The sequence below is a fragment of the Galeopterus variegatus genome, unplaced genomic scaffold (genome assembly GCF_000696425.1).
Source record: "Galeopterus variegatus unplaced genomic scaffold, G_variegatus-3.0.2 Scaffold8132, whole genome shotgun sequence".
Lineage (NCBI taxonomy): Eukaryota > Metazoa > Chordata > Mammalia > Dermoptera > Cynocephalidae > Galeopterus > Galeopterus variegatus.
Genome location: NW_007734243.1, coordinates 1 through 18201, shown reverse-complemented (window position 1 = coordinate 18201; position 18201 = coordinate 1).

Sequence of the window (18201 nt, the reverse complement as noted above, 5' to 3'; positions counted from 1 at the left end):
GTAAGTGAGGATGAGGAGCAACTGGAGCTTTCATATCTTATAGTGGGAATATAAATTAGTATGACCACTATGTAAATCATTGAGGAAAACCCACTAAACTTGGACATATACATACACTATAACCCATCAATTCCACCCCTAAGAATATGCCTAACAGAAACATGTACCACAAATGATACTTGTAAAAATACTAACAGTACTGCCAGAGACCTGAAAAAAACAAAACAAAACAAAAAAACCCCACAAACATCCGTCAACAAAAAGTAGTTAAATAAATTATGGAATAATCATACAGTGAAATACTATTAACAATGAATATGAATGAACACAGCAACCACACATAGCACCATGGATAAATCTCACAAATATAATAGTGAATTATGGAGGCCAGACACAATGTTTATGTAAAGATAGCAAAGCTAGTTTTACTAATCAGTAAAAACTAATATTAGAGGAAAGGATAGGGATTGCCTTTGGGTGATGGAGGGGGCAGCAACTGGGGAAGAATGAGGGGTGCACGTGATGCTGATGTGGTTACGTGGGTGTTTTCACTCTCTGAAAATTCATCAAGCTGCACACTTCTCTCTATGTATGCTGTATTTTGATTAAACAAAGTTCGTTCCTTAAGGACATAGGTTACAGAGCCCAACTGAACTGACTGAGTTCAAATCCTCACTTCACCATTTGCTTACTGCAGGAGCTTTTTGTAGGTGAGTTCCGCCTTAGATATAAGGAGGATAGAAGATTATTTACAGTCATGTGTTGCTTAACAATGGGGATACATTTTGAAAAATGCTGTTGTTAGGCGATATATGCAGCTATATCCCTTAACAACATGCATATGCAGTCTGTCGTTGACCACAATGTCATTATGTGACATGTGACTATATATCATATAAGGGGATGTTGAGTATTAAATGACATAACATATGCAAAAAAAATGAGTTTGGCACATGGTAAATTCTGTAAAAGCATTAGTTGTCATACTTGTTACTATAGCATGGTGATTTTTTTTCTCTTTCAATTATTTTGCTTTTCTTTTGCTGAAAGAGTACATCCAATCTATTATGCATCTTAAAATCAATAGTATCTTAGTATTAAGTGCTCACGGTAACCCTCTCATCATGGGGTTTGAGGAAGAATTAATTGAGTATATAAGTTCTAGTACAGTATGTTAGGTCTGCAGCTTCATGTACGTGGACATAGTTAAGAATGGATGAAGAGCCATATATGGAGTAGATGTCAAGCACCTTGGGGTTGTGAAAAGAAAGATGAAATATCTGATCAAAGGGATTTGGCAAATATTTCCAGGAGAGAGAACATTGGCAATTAACTATGAATTGTGGATACGATTTGGCAGTGTGGAATCTAAGGTGGGAGGGAAGGCTTTTAAGTCTGAGAGGTTGAAGAACTAAAGAAGAGAAGCTCTGGGTAGCTCCCATTCTCCAGCCTGTCCCAGCAGGAAGCTACTGGGAATGAGACTTTTAGCATTGGAGACACTAATGATGCCAAATTGCATACAGATTCCATTCAATTCTGAAAAAGCTTAGCTGGGCTCCTCCTATGTGCCAGGTACCATGGAAATACAGAGATGAATAAGGCCCACCTCTGCTCTCAGGAGTCTCATGGTGTAGCAAGGAGCATGGAACAAGAGACTGACCTGAGAGATGGAACAAACGATACTAGCAATACATTGCTACATACTGGGCCTCCTCCACATTTTCACTTGAGATTGGTTCTCATCAAAGAAATGTGAGAATAGCTATTATAGTTGGAATGATACTCAGGCACAATATCCACCTTTTGGAGCCCCTCAGTGATTTTTCTATGATCCCAAATCAATGAAAATGAAATGGTGAAAAACTGTTAATTCCTGAACAATGTTGAAAGAATAATGGGATATCAGAATGCAAGTTAGCATTGCTCACTTGGTGACAGTTTTCACATTGAATTCGTTCTGAATAGTACTAAGAATGTCTCCTTGTTCTTTCGACTTTTCAATTCCAAGTACTGAGAATTTATTGAACACTTACTATATGCCAGGCTAAGTATTAGAGATAGAAAAATAATAAGACAAGGATCTCAGTGTATTAAATGAAACAAAACTGCAACAAAAAGATGTCATACTTTGTGACAGTTGGAGGGGATAGAGTGAAAGTTGAAGGCAGAGAAAGGACACAAAGGTGGAAGCCCTTTAACTTACCTGGGAGCTAAAAGGAACAGCTCACAGAAGAGAGAACCTGCTATGGTTAGAATGTTTGTCCCCTCCAAAACTCATGTTGAAACTTAATCCCCAATGTGGCAGTATTGAGAGGTGCAGCCTTTAAGTGATGATTAGATCATGAAGACTCTGCCCTCATGGATGGATTAATTCATTCGTGATTAATGGATTAATGGGTTAATGGATTAGTGAGTTATCATGGGAGTGGAACTGGTAGCTTTATAAGAAGAGGAAGAGAGACTGGAGTGAGGATGCTAATATGCTGTGTCCCCTGGCTATGTGCTACCTCGTGCTGTCTCCAGACCCTGCAGAGTCCCTACCAGCAAGAGGGCTCTCACCAGATGCACCCCCCAGCCCCCGAAATTGGACTTCCCAGAAGCAAGAACTGTAAGAAATAAACACCTTTTTAAAAATTATTAATTACCTAGTTTCATGTGTTCTGTTATAAGCAACAGAAAATAAACTAAGGCAGAACCTCCGAGCCAAATTTTGAAGTATTAGCAAGAAATCATTAGGTCACTGGTTCTCAAAGTGTGGTCACTAGACCAGTAGCATCAGCATCACCTGGAAACTTGTTAGAAATGCACATTCTCAGACTCCGTCAATGGTAGACTCATAGTGACCCCCAAAGGCATCGTATCCTAATCCTTAGAACTTGTAAATGTTACGTCATTTGGTAAAAGGGTCTTTGCAAACGTTATTAAGAATTTAAGATAGATTGATTATCCTGTATTACTTGGATGGACCCAAAATACAATAACAAGTGCCCTATAATAGAAAAGCAGAAAGAGATTCGACACACACAGGAGAGGGCAATGTGAAGATGGAGCAAGACTGGAGTGGTACAGCCACAAGCTGGGGGTGCCAGCAGCCACCAGAAGCTGGAGGAGACAAAGAGCAGATTCCTCTGGAGCTTCAAGAGGGAGTGTGGCCTTGCTGACGTGTTGATCCAGCCCAGCAATACTGATTTCAGCCTTCTGCTTGTTTTAAACCATCCCAGTTTGTGGTAATTTGTTACAGAAGCCACAGGAAAACAATACACCTACTGACTCAAATATTTTGGAGGTGGGCCCAGCAATCTGGTTTAAGTCCTCAGGTGATTCTAATGTCCACTAAAGTTTGAGTACAAATGCGTGAGGTAGCAAAATAAGGAATGGGTCACCTGGCTTGAATAGGAAAACTCCAGGTGGCAATGGCTTTTGGCATGGCAGGATTTATATGTTCCTCATGTTGTTGGGAATCAGTATTTTCATCTCTTTTCACCCCACATCTCTGTTTTTTTCTCTGGGTTGATGTCCTTTTCGGGCATGCTTTGGCTGACTACTCCAGGTTACAACCTTAGTTTAGCATAACCAAAGTAAAGAGATGGCCTGTTTCCCAGCAGTGTAAGCAAACACCCTGATGCTGAGTAGCAGCAATAATAGCTCATCTTTACATGACACTATTCCAAGTACTTTACTAAAATGAGCTCATTTAATCTTCACCCATTATTAGCTCCATTTAATGCATGAGGAAACTGAGGCACAGAGAGGTTGTATAATTGCCCAAGGTCACACAGCCAATAAGTGGCAGAACCAGGATTTGAATCCTGAGAGTCTGAATCTTGAGTCCATGTTCCTCATCTTTAAACCATGATGCCTCTATTTGGCCTATTTTGGGACATTTTCCAATATCTCAAATCAATGCCTGAAGGGACAGAATGCTCTAATTAGCAAGAACTGGGTCCCCAACCCACCCCTGAAACTAGCAAGGGTGAGGGGAACCTTACTGGTAGGATAGTTTCCCAGGGAAACATCAGGACAGGCAGCAAATGGATATTGAATGAGAAAAAAACCACAGACATTCTCTCCTTGAGCAAGGCACAGGGCCTTGAAGTGGCAAGCCTGGTGAGGGAACTTCAGTTCAACCTGGCTGCAGTGCAGAGCCAAGCAGCACATGGCAGAGGATGCAGTGAAGAAGGAGACAGAACGCACATGGTATGTTCTCTCTGCTTCTCTCTCTATTCTTAGCCGTGGACCACCTGGACTAGTGGAGTCAGCAAAGATGCCGAGGGCACTTGAGGACGTGTCTTCACTGCTCCAGTGTCCCCAGTGATGCTCCTGTGTGAGTGCTCCAGATGCTGGAATCTGACTTGGGCCCAGGCAGTATCCCTAGTCAGAAGCAGTGTGTTCTGGAAACTTAGGCTGTACATCTTAAGATAAAATCCTCTGCCATTGCAAACTAGGCTCTTCCCTGTGTGATGGACATTGTGCTCACCTCTGGAAATGTAAAGACCATAATGGGAAGAAGAGGGAGGAAGGAGTGTAGGCTTTGGGATCATACAGGCCTGGATATGAATCCTGGCTCCACAATTTGCTACCTGTATTTCCTGGTACAAATCAGTTCACCTCTTGGAGCCTCAATGTCAAAAACTGGAAGATGGACATTAGCATGTTTCCCTCACTTGGTGTTTGTTAAGATCCTGTAGTGTATGCAGAGTAACCAGTATAGCACTTTACATGTAATTGATGTTCAATGAATGGGAAGTTTTATAAGTGGTAGGAATTGTAGGACAGGCAGGGAAATAACCAAACGGTGCAGTGTGAAAGGTGATAAGATGTTCAAGGTACAGAAGCAGCATAGAGAAGAGGTGTCTGCCTCCTCCTTCTGGCTCACATTCGGCATCAATGGCAGTACAAAGGGAGGGTAGAGGCAGCAAATCATGTGGGGTTGGCAGGAGAGGGGATCGGCCAGTTGATGCATTATACGGGGGACCTGGCTTGGGAAGGATCCAGGCAGCAGAGTCTGGGGGAAAGGCCGTTGATACAGGTCTCATATCATAATACTCAGGATGCCTCCCTCCTATTAGAGAAAGCAGATTTCTTGCCTTTGCATTCCTGACAACCTCAGCAGATTTTGTGTGTGTGTGTGTGTGTGCGTGTGTGTGTGTGTGTGTGTGTGTGTGTACACATGGTAGGCAACCTAGAAGTGCATCCCTTTCCAGTGGGGATGCTGGCATCGAGGTGGGCTTCCTCAGCCCATATTAGGTAGAATCTCCAGTCCATCATGCTTCCCCCCAGCTCTCCCAAATGTTCCTTTCCCAAAGGCAAGAGAACTTCAATAGGCCACCCACTCACCTGCACTCACCTGCTAGAAACAGAAGAGTACTGGGCAAAGGGAGTGGCATGGGCTCTGGATTTTCCTGGGTTCAAATCCAGCTCCACCACTTACTAGCTGACCTTGGGTAAGTTGCTTAAACTTTTCGAGCCTCGGTTTCCTATCTGTTAAGGGGAATGATAATGAATACTATATTTTTGGATGTTTTTGAGAATTGAATGAGATAACATATTTAAACTTTTAGCCCCATCGTCATCAATAAAAATGACTAGCATTTATTGAGCATTTTGTGTCAGGCCCTGTCTAAGTGATTTACATGTGTTAATTCTGATTCCTTACAACAATTCAATGATGTCGTTACTGTTATTTACAGATGAGGAAACAGGCCTACAAACCATAAGTTATTTGTGCAATGTAACATGGGCATTAAGTGGCAGAATCTGGCCTTGAACTCAGGTTTTTCGGTGAATGCTAAGTAAATGCTGGCTCTTGTTTAGACAGGAGGATTCTCTGTGAGATGAAGGGATAGGCGCACTGGACTTTCTATCTTAGTTCTTGTTGACCATTTGATCTATTGAATGATTGTGTTCTTTATGCAACTATGAGATGAAATATTAAATGTGGAAAGGGAGAGACTTAGTAACTCACAACTGGGTTCATGGAATTTAGACATTAGAATTTGCCCTGCACCACCCCCCTTTTATAGATGAATGAGGGCCCTCTGGCAAGCATTACTATAAAGGCCACCATGCTCCCTACCAGATGGATCTACTCACACACTCGTCTCTTCACAGCCTCACTGCCTGTCATTCAGCCAGTGAGCCTGGAGACATATATATTTTCCCCCATTTTAGTTTAGCGATCATAATAAAAGTGAAGTCTATTAGGATGAGTTTCTGCCCAGGCTCAGTAAATCTCCTCAAACACCGTTCAGCACCAGATTTCTGTTAGTCTTTGCCACTGGGGAGGCTGGAGCACGCACAGACTGTCAGCTCGGGTGGAGGGCTCAAGATACAGCCTCTGCTAAATGAAACTAAAATGGAGACTTTGGAATACAAATACCGAAGTGACCCAGGCTGGATAAAGGGGCACCAGTTAACTAAGCTTCTCTCTTACATGCAGGAGGTGCTAAATTATTAAAACTTTAATAAATGTAATAATAAATATTTGATGTTGAATTATAGAAGGCTTTGCAGATACAGTGAAACTGAGAAACGACTTGTTATATCTGCATTAGACGTTAAACACTTTTCAAATGGGACTTCTGATGTTGAGACAGATCTGCAGGTCTTTAGATTAAAAAGAGAGACATGAAAGTATGGGTTTTGGCAAGTATGCTGGACTGGGGGATACCTGGGTTTGAAGCCTGACCCCAGACTGAAGACAGCAATAAATAACATTTTGGGCTGAAGCCTTCCACTCAGCTTCCTATAAGTGATTCTTAGAGTCATCTTCTGATGTCAAGGCTACTTTTATCTGCCTCTTCACAGATGAGGAAGCTGACATTCTAAGACCTTAAGCAGCACAGCTGGTAAGGGGACGAATTGGAATTTGAACATAGACCTCTGACCGCAAGATGTTTCCTCCATCCATCATGCCACCGTGCCCCTGCTACATGGAGGCTTTCTGTTCTGCATTAGTCAAGATAATTTTGGTTTCAGGGGAGAGAGACCCAATTCAAATGAGCTTAATGGCAACTATATTGGAATGATGTTGTGGGAAGGGTGGGAAATCAGCTCAGCCACAGGGATGAGGGAGTTTGGGAGAATTACATGATATTAGGATTTTGCCCTCTCTGCATCATTCTATAAGACCCAATTCAAATGAGCTTAATGGCAACTATATTGGAATGATGTTGTGGGAAGGGTGGGAAATCAGCTCAGCCACAGGCATGAGGGAGTTTGGGAGAATTACATGATATTAGGATTTTGCCCTCTCTGCATCATTCTATAATGGCTTCATTCTCTCCTATAGCACAGCTACTTCCCCCATTCCGTGACCCTGCTATAGTAGGGGTTGTGATAATCATGAACCCCCAAGCATTGCATGCCTCCTACTACCAAAGATGGATGTTTCTCTTCCTTGAGTTGCATTTTGAAAAATCCTAGTGAAGGACTCTTATTGGCCTGGCATGGGTTAGGAGCTGGCTTAGTAACTGGCTTAGTAACTTTATCTTGGTGCCAATAAATGTCCTGAAATACATTTCTGGCTAGTAGTGTTGAGGCCTCCTTGTAGGTGCTTTCTAGATACTCTCTGGCACTATCATTGCCACTTGTATTAAAAATAGAACAATATAATTTAAGCTATAAACAAACTATCTATGTTATAGGGGTCTTGAAGTGCATCCTACAGTTCCAAAGGCATGTGTAAATAAGTATAAACTCACAGACTGGAAGGGACCTTCTGAGTCTTTTTTTTTTATCCACCTGCCATCATACAGACAGTCCTGAGTAGATAGGATACACCTTCTTCCTATAGGTTTCTCACAGCCTCCCACTGCATTACCTGCCATGGCCTCACAATGTTCCTTAGAAGTTCTCACTTGGTCTTTCTTAAACAGGCTATGCTTTCAATTATGCAAATAGCAGCTCAGGGACAGTGATCACGAAGATAAGCTGAGATGAGCAATCGTTTTGCCTTCTAAGATCCATGTTTCTCTGACTCTGCCAGATAAGTAGCAACCCCCAGGCACCCAACACACATGCACATGCACACACATACGCACACTCACATGAACACACACATCCACATCCACATATGCGCACGCACGCGTGCGCGCGCACACACACACACACACCAGTACAGTCTGGTCAGAAAAATGATTTGAACATTTCAATGAGTAATTAATTGATCTAGGTTTAACGTTTTTTCTTCTCACTAACCAAAGAAACTAATTTCAAAGAGGATCCCAGCAGGAAACAGGTGGCATGCCCAAGCTGAGAGAGTTTTAAAAAGGGGGCTATTCACAAAATTGGGGGAAAATTCTAGAAAAGCAACAGGGGATATGCAATATCCTGTGGTTAGTGTCGGTGGATCAAGGTGAGGGTGAAGTTACAAGAATATGGACAGAGAATTCCATGGAACTGTGTGGCCGTTAGTCAAGAGATACAAATAGCTCATGGTGACTCTGCATGAAAGGATCCAGGGGAATAAATGTCCCAACCTCAGTCATCTACCTGCAACCAGACCTTCTGCTGGCACTTCCACTGGCTGAGCCCAGTAAGACGTTAGGTAAGAGGGCCCATTGAGTCAGCCTGCTGAGGCGTGAGGCAGGAGAAGGATGAGCTGAGGGTGGATCCGAAGGACGAATGGTAGAAATCCAGCATCGATTCCAAGTCCCTCCAACCTACCTTCAAAATATCCTCAAAATACCGCACCTCTCCGTCTTCACTGACACTCTCTGGCTCAGACCCTCCTGAATAGTCTCACTGCTTTCAGTCCCCACCCCACCCCACCCCGTGCACAGGCCCAGGCCAATCTCTGCACAGGTCAGGCGATCCCTTGCCCCAGCCTAAAGCCATTTAGAGTTCTCCCCTATCCTCAAGGGCCTCCCAATGTAAATCCAAACTATTTCTACTGGCACACCTTAGCACTTCCCAATCTGGCCACTATTCCCTCCGTGATTTTGTCTGCAACCATGTCCGCATTTGCTATGTCCTAACAATGCCATACACTTTCCTGCCTCCTTGACTTTGCTAATGCTGAAATAGCTAGCTCACACAGTCCCCAATGTACCTGGCACACTACTCCTCATCCATCACAGCCTTGCAGACGTGTCACTTCCTCTGAGTGGCATTTTGTGAGTGCACCCTCCTCCCATCCACGAGAATCATAGCCCCTGGTTTCTTTGTTCACGCCACTGGAATATTTCTTCCAGAATTATGGAACAGTGCATTGTGTTGCATTGCAGCTAATTGATGAGTACCCCCTCTCCGCACAAACCTGGTAATCCACGTGTTCCTGGAGGTCACAGATTGAATCTTAACCATCTTTTTATCCCCAGTTCTGAGCACAGGAAATGGCTTAGAGAAAGGATACGGAACATTTTGATGACACCAATTTGATGTGGCTATGTTGGCATGGTCATGAAGATACTTTGATATTACCAATAAATTGCTCAACAAATACCTTTACATTATATCCAGTCCCCTTACATATAAGTATCCCTACCATCAACATAGCCTTATCAAAATTTCCTGCCTCATAGGGTTTTTTGCATTATAACAACCCATACAGTGTCAAAATGATTCCAAATAACAACAGCACTTTGGAGTTAGTGAACAGAACAAAATTCTAGAAAGGGTTCCCTAATTTAAAAGGTTTGAGAAATCCTATTATAAATAACGTTGCTACATTGATTTCTTTGCTGGCAGTTTTCCCAGGGACATTAACATGTTAATGAATAGCATGAATCTATAGGAAGTGACACTACAGTCCCCCAACACTATTCAACGAGGAACAGGTTCAGGACCAGCATTCCTTGAGACATACTTCAAGTGATACCACATTAGTCCATTCAGCCTCAGAGGCTACATAAGTTAAATCCAACATCAGAGAAAGAAGGATTTGGTTCCCAGGTGACTTCTTTCAAAGTACACACACATTTTTGGGGAGTGGAAGTGGGAGGGGGCAGCTGGCCTCTCTTCTGTTGGTTTAGAAGTCAGGCCAGCTGGCCACTGAGCTCCCTGTTCTATCTCCTTTACTCTGGAGATGGCATAAGGCCCTCATGGGTGGGGGGCCACGTAACTAGAATGGCCATGCTGGACGATTCCAAAGGGGGAGCAAATCCTGGGTGAGTAGAACTACAAAATCTCCTAAAACTAGCAGAAAAGGAAAAAGAAGTACCAGAGACAAAAAGTTGTGAGAAAGGAGAAAACTAAAACTTATGAAGTTTCAGGCAATGCAGCCTTTTAGAACCCTGTAGCCCAAAATAGCCCAGTCATTACAGCACAGGCTCTGGCGCTGGACTCCCTGACTCAAATTCCAGCTCTGCCGTTCACCATCTGGGTAACAGTGAACAAGTTACTTTATCTTCCTCTGCCTCATTTTCCACAGTTGCAAAATAGAGATAATTGTAGCTACCTTGTAGGGTTGCTACTCAGAATCATGAGTTGATGCATGATGAATTTCGCACAAAAATATTGGCTATTATTGTTGTTATTTTATTACAGTTATGTAGCCTAGACTTTAACCCATTAAAGTAGCAATCCCTCATTAAGCTCATTTTAAACCCTTGCCTTTTGAGAAGGGATTGTGACTCACGCTCTCTGTATACTCTACCTTCCTGTCCTAAGGCTTTGCATTCAGTAATTGCTCATTAAGTACGTGATGACTGAGGCACTGGAGTGAGACTTAAAGACGCTTCAGAAAGGAAACAAGAGCTAAATGTGGAAGCAACTCAAGTGTCCATCAACATGAATGGATGAGCAAAATTTGATATAAACATGTAATGGAATATTATTTAACTTTAAAAAGGAAGGACATTCTGACATATGCTACATGAATGAACCTTAAGGGCATTGCGCTAAGTGAAATAAAACAATCACAAAAGGACAAATACAGTATGATTCCACTTATACTTATATGAGTTACTTAGAGGTACAAAATCATAGAAACAGAAAGAAGAATGGTGTTTGCCAAGGGCTGCAGGGAGAAGCAAATGGAGAGTTATTGCTTAATGGATACAGACTTTCATTGTGCAAGATGAAGAGTTCTGAAGGTGATGGTGGTGATGGTTGCACAACAATGTACTTGATTCCACTGAACTGTACACTTAAAAATAATTAAGATTGTACATTTTATGTTATATGTATTTTACCATAATTTTAAAAAATGGGAAGAAAGGAGGAGGGGAAAATGGAAGAGACAAGCATCCTAGGTAGAGATTTCCTGGAGCACAGAGCAAGGCTGGGAAGTTCACCTCTCGCTGCCTCCTCCCCTGCAAGGCATCTTTCAGCCCTGCCATCATCCTCCTAGGTACAGCAAGATGGAGTTAACTGTATTGAAATGGAGCAACCTGAGTAGACTAGTGACATGGATCTGGATTCACACCCTGGACTTCAAAGGTTCTAGGCAATGGGTCAGTGGCCAGGGTGTCCAGTCCAGCAGGGTGAACACGGCATTGCAAGGCATGGTGGGAAGCAGCCAGGGATGTCCGTGGTTCCACAAACTCCAGAAGGGCCCGGTCTTGGGGGGAAAGTTTGGTTGCCTATGAAAGCTGAGAATACTATAAGTCAAAAGGAAAAGCCTCACTCCCTTCTTCTGTAAAATCAGTTTTCAAGGAGATGATTTTTTACCCAAGAGGACATTAGCAATCTCTGGAAGTGTTTTTGTTTGCCACCACTGGAAGGGTGCTACTGTTATCTAGTGAGTAGAAGCCAGGGATGGATGTTGCTAAACGTCCTACAGTGCAACCCCCCACACCCCAATTAATTATAATCTAACCCCAAATGGCAGTGGTGCCAAGGTTGGGAAGCCCTGCTTTAAATGAAAATTATTAGCTCCATCGAACACATGAGAAAATTGAGGCTTACAAGATATGATTTCAAATCCACGTTCTTTCCTTTACACCCTTCTAGAGGCTCAGTTCTAAAGGGGTGGGATATAGTGCAGGTTACAGAGCCAGAAACTGAGGCATGAAAAGAGAGGCTGGCCTGCGTAGCCTTCGCCTGGGGAGAGGGGACAAATTGATCTAAGGAGTAAGGCAGTAGTAGCCCGGCCCTAGGAATGAGCATCAGCCTCGGGGCTCTCGTCCCTTCCAGCTGCGGTCGAGGGGAGCTCTGCAGAGCCTGGCTGGCGTGGTCCCGCGACCCCAGCTGGGGGGCGTAGAGGAGCATCCCTGGCAGGCGTCGAGCAAGGTCTGACAGCACCTCCCCTCCTCCCAAGAAGCCAGAGACACCCTGCCCTCCCCTGCTGTGACAAATTGTGAACATTAAAAAAAAGTTTACAATCGCAGCCAGGCAGGCATAAATCACAGCGCCTACGTGCAGCAGCAGCAGCAGCAGCGGCGGACGTGACTTATGGCCCCGTCGCCATGGCAACGCAAGCCCGCGGCCGCCTGGCAGCCTTGGCGGGTCCTGATGCAGAGGCGCGTGTTACGGGGAAAGGAGGGATTCTCCGGAACTCGGGGCCCATTTGTCTTCGTTCTGCACCGGAGCGAGCCCCTTGCTCTTTCTCTCCTTTCCCCATCCCCAGCCAACAGGTTGTTTTCCTCCCTCTCTTCTGCATGGGAAGCTGTTTTCTTTTTCTTTTAACCCGTCAAACCAAAGGTTTACAGAAAAGACCCCAGTTAGAGTTTGCAAAGTCCCCAGTGGGTCCTCCTGGCTGTCCTTTCTGAGCTGTGCGTCCAGGTGCTAGCTTCCGCGAGTCGAGCATCAGAACTCCGACATGCCGGCTCCTGGCAGGTGTTTCCTCCATAACACTGGCAAATCGGCCTCTTAGATTTTCTTCTTGTTCCCTAACTCCTGCCCTTCAGGTCACCCTCCACATGCAGCTGGAGAGGATTCCTCTGAGTTGCACACCTGCTTTAGATCCTTCCATCGCCCCCTTTGCTGTGGCCAGGAAGCCTTATCTGATCTGGCAAGTCCAGCACAGAGGCCCTTTCTCCTTTCATCCACATTGTTGCATGCACCCTCCACACACAGGGCTTCTGTGTCTCAGTGCTGGTGCATTCCTCAATCTTCACCTCACTGCTCATGGTTTTCTCTCTCTCTGGGCACTGCTGTCACCTCCTCCCCTCCTCACTGCACTTCCTACTGTCACCCTTGCCACCCTCAAATTGAGGCTGCACATGGTAGTCATGGGATATATTTTTTCCAGCACAAAAACCTGCTTGTGTCATTTTCCTGACTGAACCCATTCCATGGTCTCTCTCTTCTCGCCTTTATAGTAAGTCCATCTTCCTCACATGCCTCCTGCCTGGCACTCAGGAGATTCTCAATACAGGGCACCAACATTTTTCGCTAAAAAAGAAATATTTTATAGGCAGCAGTGACCCCAGTGGATATTGCAAAGCCTGTCAACATTCTTGTTGGACAGCTGTCTGGTCTTCATAGTTTGAGTCCTAACCAGGGGCTTGAAAATTCAAACTGGAAAATGAGAATGCAAAAATCAGTGTCCCATCTTGGGCTCCTCTGGGTCTCCTTGCCTGCCTGTAAGCAGACGTCGGGCTCTGGCAACACCTGGTACCTGCAGAACTATCAGAAAACTGGCTTGGTTAGAGCATCTTAATGGCCTGCTTTCTACCCAAAACAATTCCCAGTGGAAAGAGCAAGGGTTGAGGAGTCAATCAGATACAGATTCCATTCTGACTCTAACACACCTCTGTGTGGCTGTGGGCAACCTACTTAACCTGAGTTTCCTCATCCATAAACTGCGCTGCACCTTCTTTTCGGTTGTGAAAAGATAATGAACCAATTTACTGATGCCAAACAGTTGCAGCTAATAAATGCTGTAATTTGCCTCAGTGGATGGGGGAGTTCAAATCACAAACTGTCTTTCCTGTACCAGATATTTTTGGAGGATCTATTGGGTCAGAGAAAGAGATCTGAGAAATTGTTTTCTTCCATGCCTTGCTTTTACAATGCAGAAGCTGAGGCATAGAGATGGCAAGGTTCTGGCTCAAGGTTACACTGTAGGACAGGGGAGCAGTCCACCTAGGTCCTTTTAAAGGGGTTCTTCACGTTGTGTTAAGCTGCATCTCAGTGGCACAGTTCAGCATAGATGTCCCTTGTCTTTGGAGTCACTGGTGGCTGAGCAGGAATCAGGCCCCTTGTCACAGGTTGTAAGCAAAAGCAGCCTTGAGCTTCGGGGAGACAGCTCCAAAGGCTACTGCTCAGCTGGCTGAGGCATGCATCTCAGTGGCACAGTTCAGCATAGATGTCCTTTGTCTTTGGAGTCACTGGTGGCTGAGCAGGAATCAGGCCCCTTGTCACAGGTTGTAATCAAAAGCAGCCTTGAGCTTCGGGGAGACAGCTCCAAAGGCTACTGCTCAGCTGGCTGAGGCAGAGGCTTGGGGCTAATATCAGCGGCCCTGAGCTCCTGACAGCAGTTGTGGGTGATGAATGTGCAGCTTAACATGATGGAGCAAATTGATCATTGCATCACCGACTGCAACTTATTCATTTCTGCAAAAAGGGCAATTCATTACCCTGCATGTCATACTGCCCATGTCATTGCCAGAGACAAAAGTCCTGGACTCACAGCCTGTGCCTCTCATCTCATCTCACCTCTTCTTAATGGCAAAGCAAGAATATCAAAATAGAGTACCAAATGCTCAAAGCTGCTCCTGGGACCTTAGTCTTGCCAGATCCTGGAGGCTATTTCTTCACCAGGAAGTGAGCAGGGAGAAACCACAAAGGCTTTTAAGCCAATCAACAATAGCAAATAAGCTGTATCTTTGAGGCCAGTCTTATACTCTCTGGAGCACGATGATGAAAGCCAGAGTTGATTAGTGATGTCTACAGTGGGTCTAGAATAAGTATTCAGCCATACACCGTGCACTGCCCTCTATCTGGTGATGGTGATGCTTGGACTATCTCATACCACTCTCAAGTTCTTTCAAGTGCTCACTAGCACTAAGAATAAACTAAAAGGAAGTTAAAAATATGAGTACAGTATGCAGTTACAGGCAATTAATGAAATGCTTATATCTTGTTGTTATTTTAATTATACAGTAGCTCCCGACTATTGTGGCAAAACCTGGAGATGTGTCAGCACAGGTTTTGGGGTAAGCTGTAAAAAATGTAGCACCAAAAATAGTCAAATTACCCAAGTTACTTTTGTTTGTAATATTCGAAACCATAAAGTTTCACCCAGAGTTTAGATAAGTAGAAAAATATAATACTAATAATAACCAAATTATTCAAGTTTGAAAATATTTTGTCTTCTGGGGGGATTTTTTAAAAATACAGTGGATACAATGTTAGAAATAAAATAGACCCCACTTGTATTCTGGAAAGTTTTCCTGAGTGGAAGAGATAAAAGTTGTTGACCATATACTCACAAATCCCCTACTGACCATATCTGTGGTACCTCCCATAACTTCTGCCACCAAATGAACAGCTAGGCTTCATTTACACCGCTCTTCTTTCACTGATCTCCAGGATATGGCCCTCTCTCTGTTCAAGGCACATTTCTCTTCCCGGCCCTGATCCCACGCACTTCAGTTTATTGAAGGACCTTACTCTGCTGATTGCATCCTCCCTCTCCTTTACCTTTGTAATAGAAACAGGCTCTTTGCAGTCAATAGCAAAACAAATCTTAACCAGCTTTACAATAAATGGAGCCTATTGGTTCACAGGACTGGAAATTACTATGATAAAGACAGGCTCCCACGTGGCAGCATCTAGGGCAACAGAGTCCTGTCTTTATCCTCTCTCTCGTAAGTCAGTTCCTCTCTCTGTGTTGACCTCATTGTTTCCATGTCCTCCATAAGGTATGGCGCATGGGAACCAGGAGCTTTGGAGACCCATTCTGACATCTTGAACATAAAGGAAACAGAAATCATCTATCTTCGTCTGTGTGTTGTATAAAATCCTAGGGAAGGATTTGTATTGTCCAAGCCAAGAACATATACCCTTCTCTGGGATGCTTACTGATAAAAGGGATTAGCTACTATGGCTAAGTCTGGCAATGGGGAAGGATACTTACGTATTTGTGTAGTCCCTTCCCTCATAGCCATGTGGAGTGAGAAAGAGATAATTCTAGAAAAGAAATGAACAGAGAAGGAAAAAAGAAATCTGGTGATGCTACTAGAATAAGGTGAAAAGGAATGCTTGCATTGGGAAGCCAACAGCTTCCCATGACAATCTTTAACTTCTCTTTCAGGATTGGCCATTTTTTTTCCAGTATCTAAATATATCCCTTTAAAATATAATAGGTATAATTAAAAGTAACAATATAGTTCTCTTAATGATCTCCTCCTTCCAACTATTCGTTAATCTTTCTCCCCCTTTTAGCAGCAAATTTATTGAATGATGCTTTATGTTTGTCATTCCCATTTTTTCATTTTCTACTTGCTTCTCAGCTCACTGGAAAGTCACTTCCTTTATCACAATGGTTCTTAATTAGGGACAATTTTGCCACAAAACCTCCCTCTACCACCAACCCTGAGATATTTGGCAATATCTAGAAACAATGTTAGAGGGCGCTACAGGAATCTAGTGGGTAGATGCCAGGAATGCTGTTCAATATCCTACAATACACAGGACAAAAACACGACAAATAATTATTTGGATCAAAATGCCAATAGTGGCAAGTTTGTTAGACCTTGACTCCTTTTCTTAGAGCTATCTAATTTCTGGTCACCTTGCATATTCTTTTATAGACCTCCCTAAGAGAACATCCAAATTCTCAACTGATGCTGAAATAACAACCACTGCCCCAAAAAGAAAAGAAAGAAAAAAATTTGCCATTTATTGAGCATTTTAGTTTAGTGTCACCTGATAGGATGCACTAAACAAAGAAACTATATGCCTGGCAATGATCTAAGTGTGTTTCATGCAGCTGCCATATCTCACCCTCACAAAGGTATTATAAGATAGGTACAATTATTGTGCCTAAAGTTACACAGTCTTCTCAGAGGGAAAACCAAGTTTCAAACTCAAAACTATCTGATTTTAATGACTGTGGCTTCAATCCCTAAGCAATAAAAGTTTCATAACCCCTGGAATCCTCACTGTATTCATCAAGAAGTTATGAGGGTAGGCTTCATCCTTCCTGCTCCTAGACCAGTCCACTTGAACAGGAATTCATCCTAGAATTGGGCATGACTTGACTTCGTACCCCTAAAATTCATGATCATAGTCTCAAACTACTGCAGCTCACAAAGACGCATTCAGGCAGAGCCAGTGCCTTCATATCAGCTCCCCAGGCTCTACCAGCTATTGGTTCCGTCACAGTCTCAGTTCATCCTCTTTTCTTCCTGCCCCCAGATGAGAATTCAGCATTTCATGTAGCAGGTACCAGACAGACAGAGAGAGAGAGAGAGAGAGAGAGAGACTCTGTATTTATCCAGTATATTTTCAAACAGTGACAATTGTAGAGAATTTAAGTGAAACTTTAGAAAAATATATATGTAGTTTATATCACTTAGAAACAATAAATCATCCTAGCACTGGGACAGGAATATCATAAGTAGGTGCTACTTACTACAGAGCCCTTTGGATGGCCACCAAGCACAGGAGCATTTTCGAGCCTCAAGAAGTCCAGTGTTTAATAGGCTTAGTTTACCTTGGATCTTTTTTTTTTTTTTTTCACAGTATTATTAACAATTTACTGGGATATAATAAAAATATAATACTAATCTAATTATGGTTGCTATAATACAAAGAGAAACCAAAATCATCCCTCTCTCCTCTCTCTTCTCCCCACCTCCCCCCACAACTATAAGTAAAATTCTGTCTACTAAAAGAGCCCAGGAACAGCAACCCTCCTTCCCCCAATCCTCCTCTCACCCAATAGTAATGAGCATACACAGTGTCCAGATCTTGGCTTCTAAATACCACTTCTACTAAAAGGAATCAGGGCTCCTTGGAGAAATAGCTGATTCCGGAACTAGGTCAAGCAAAATAAAAAATGAACCTGTAATATTTTGTGCCAGAAAGCAAGTCAGAAATGTGGAGACATGTTAAAGGACACAGGACTTAGGTTGGAGCAGCTTACACTGGCCAAATTTGGTGTAAGTTATTTTGAAATGTATCATTATACTAATATATTATAACCCAGTCAATAAATAAGAAAACACCATTCAATACTAATATGCATTAATAAATGAATACATTGCATGTATGATGAGAAAAAAGATATTTACATAATTTCGACGGTCCTCCCCATGAAAGACTTAATAATTACAGAGCAGGAAAGAGTTACTTCATAGTAGAGGA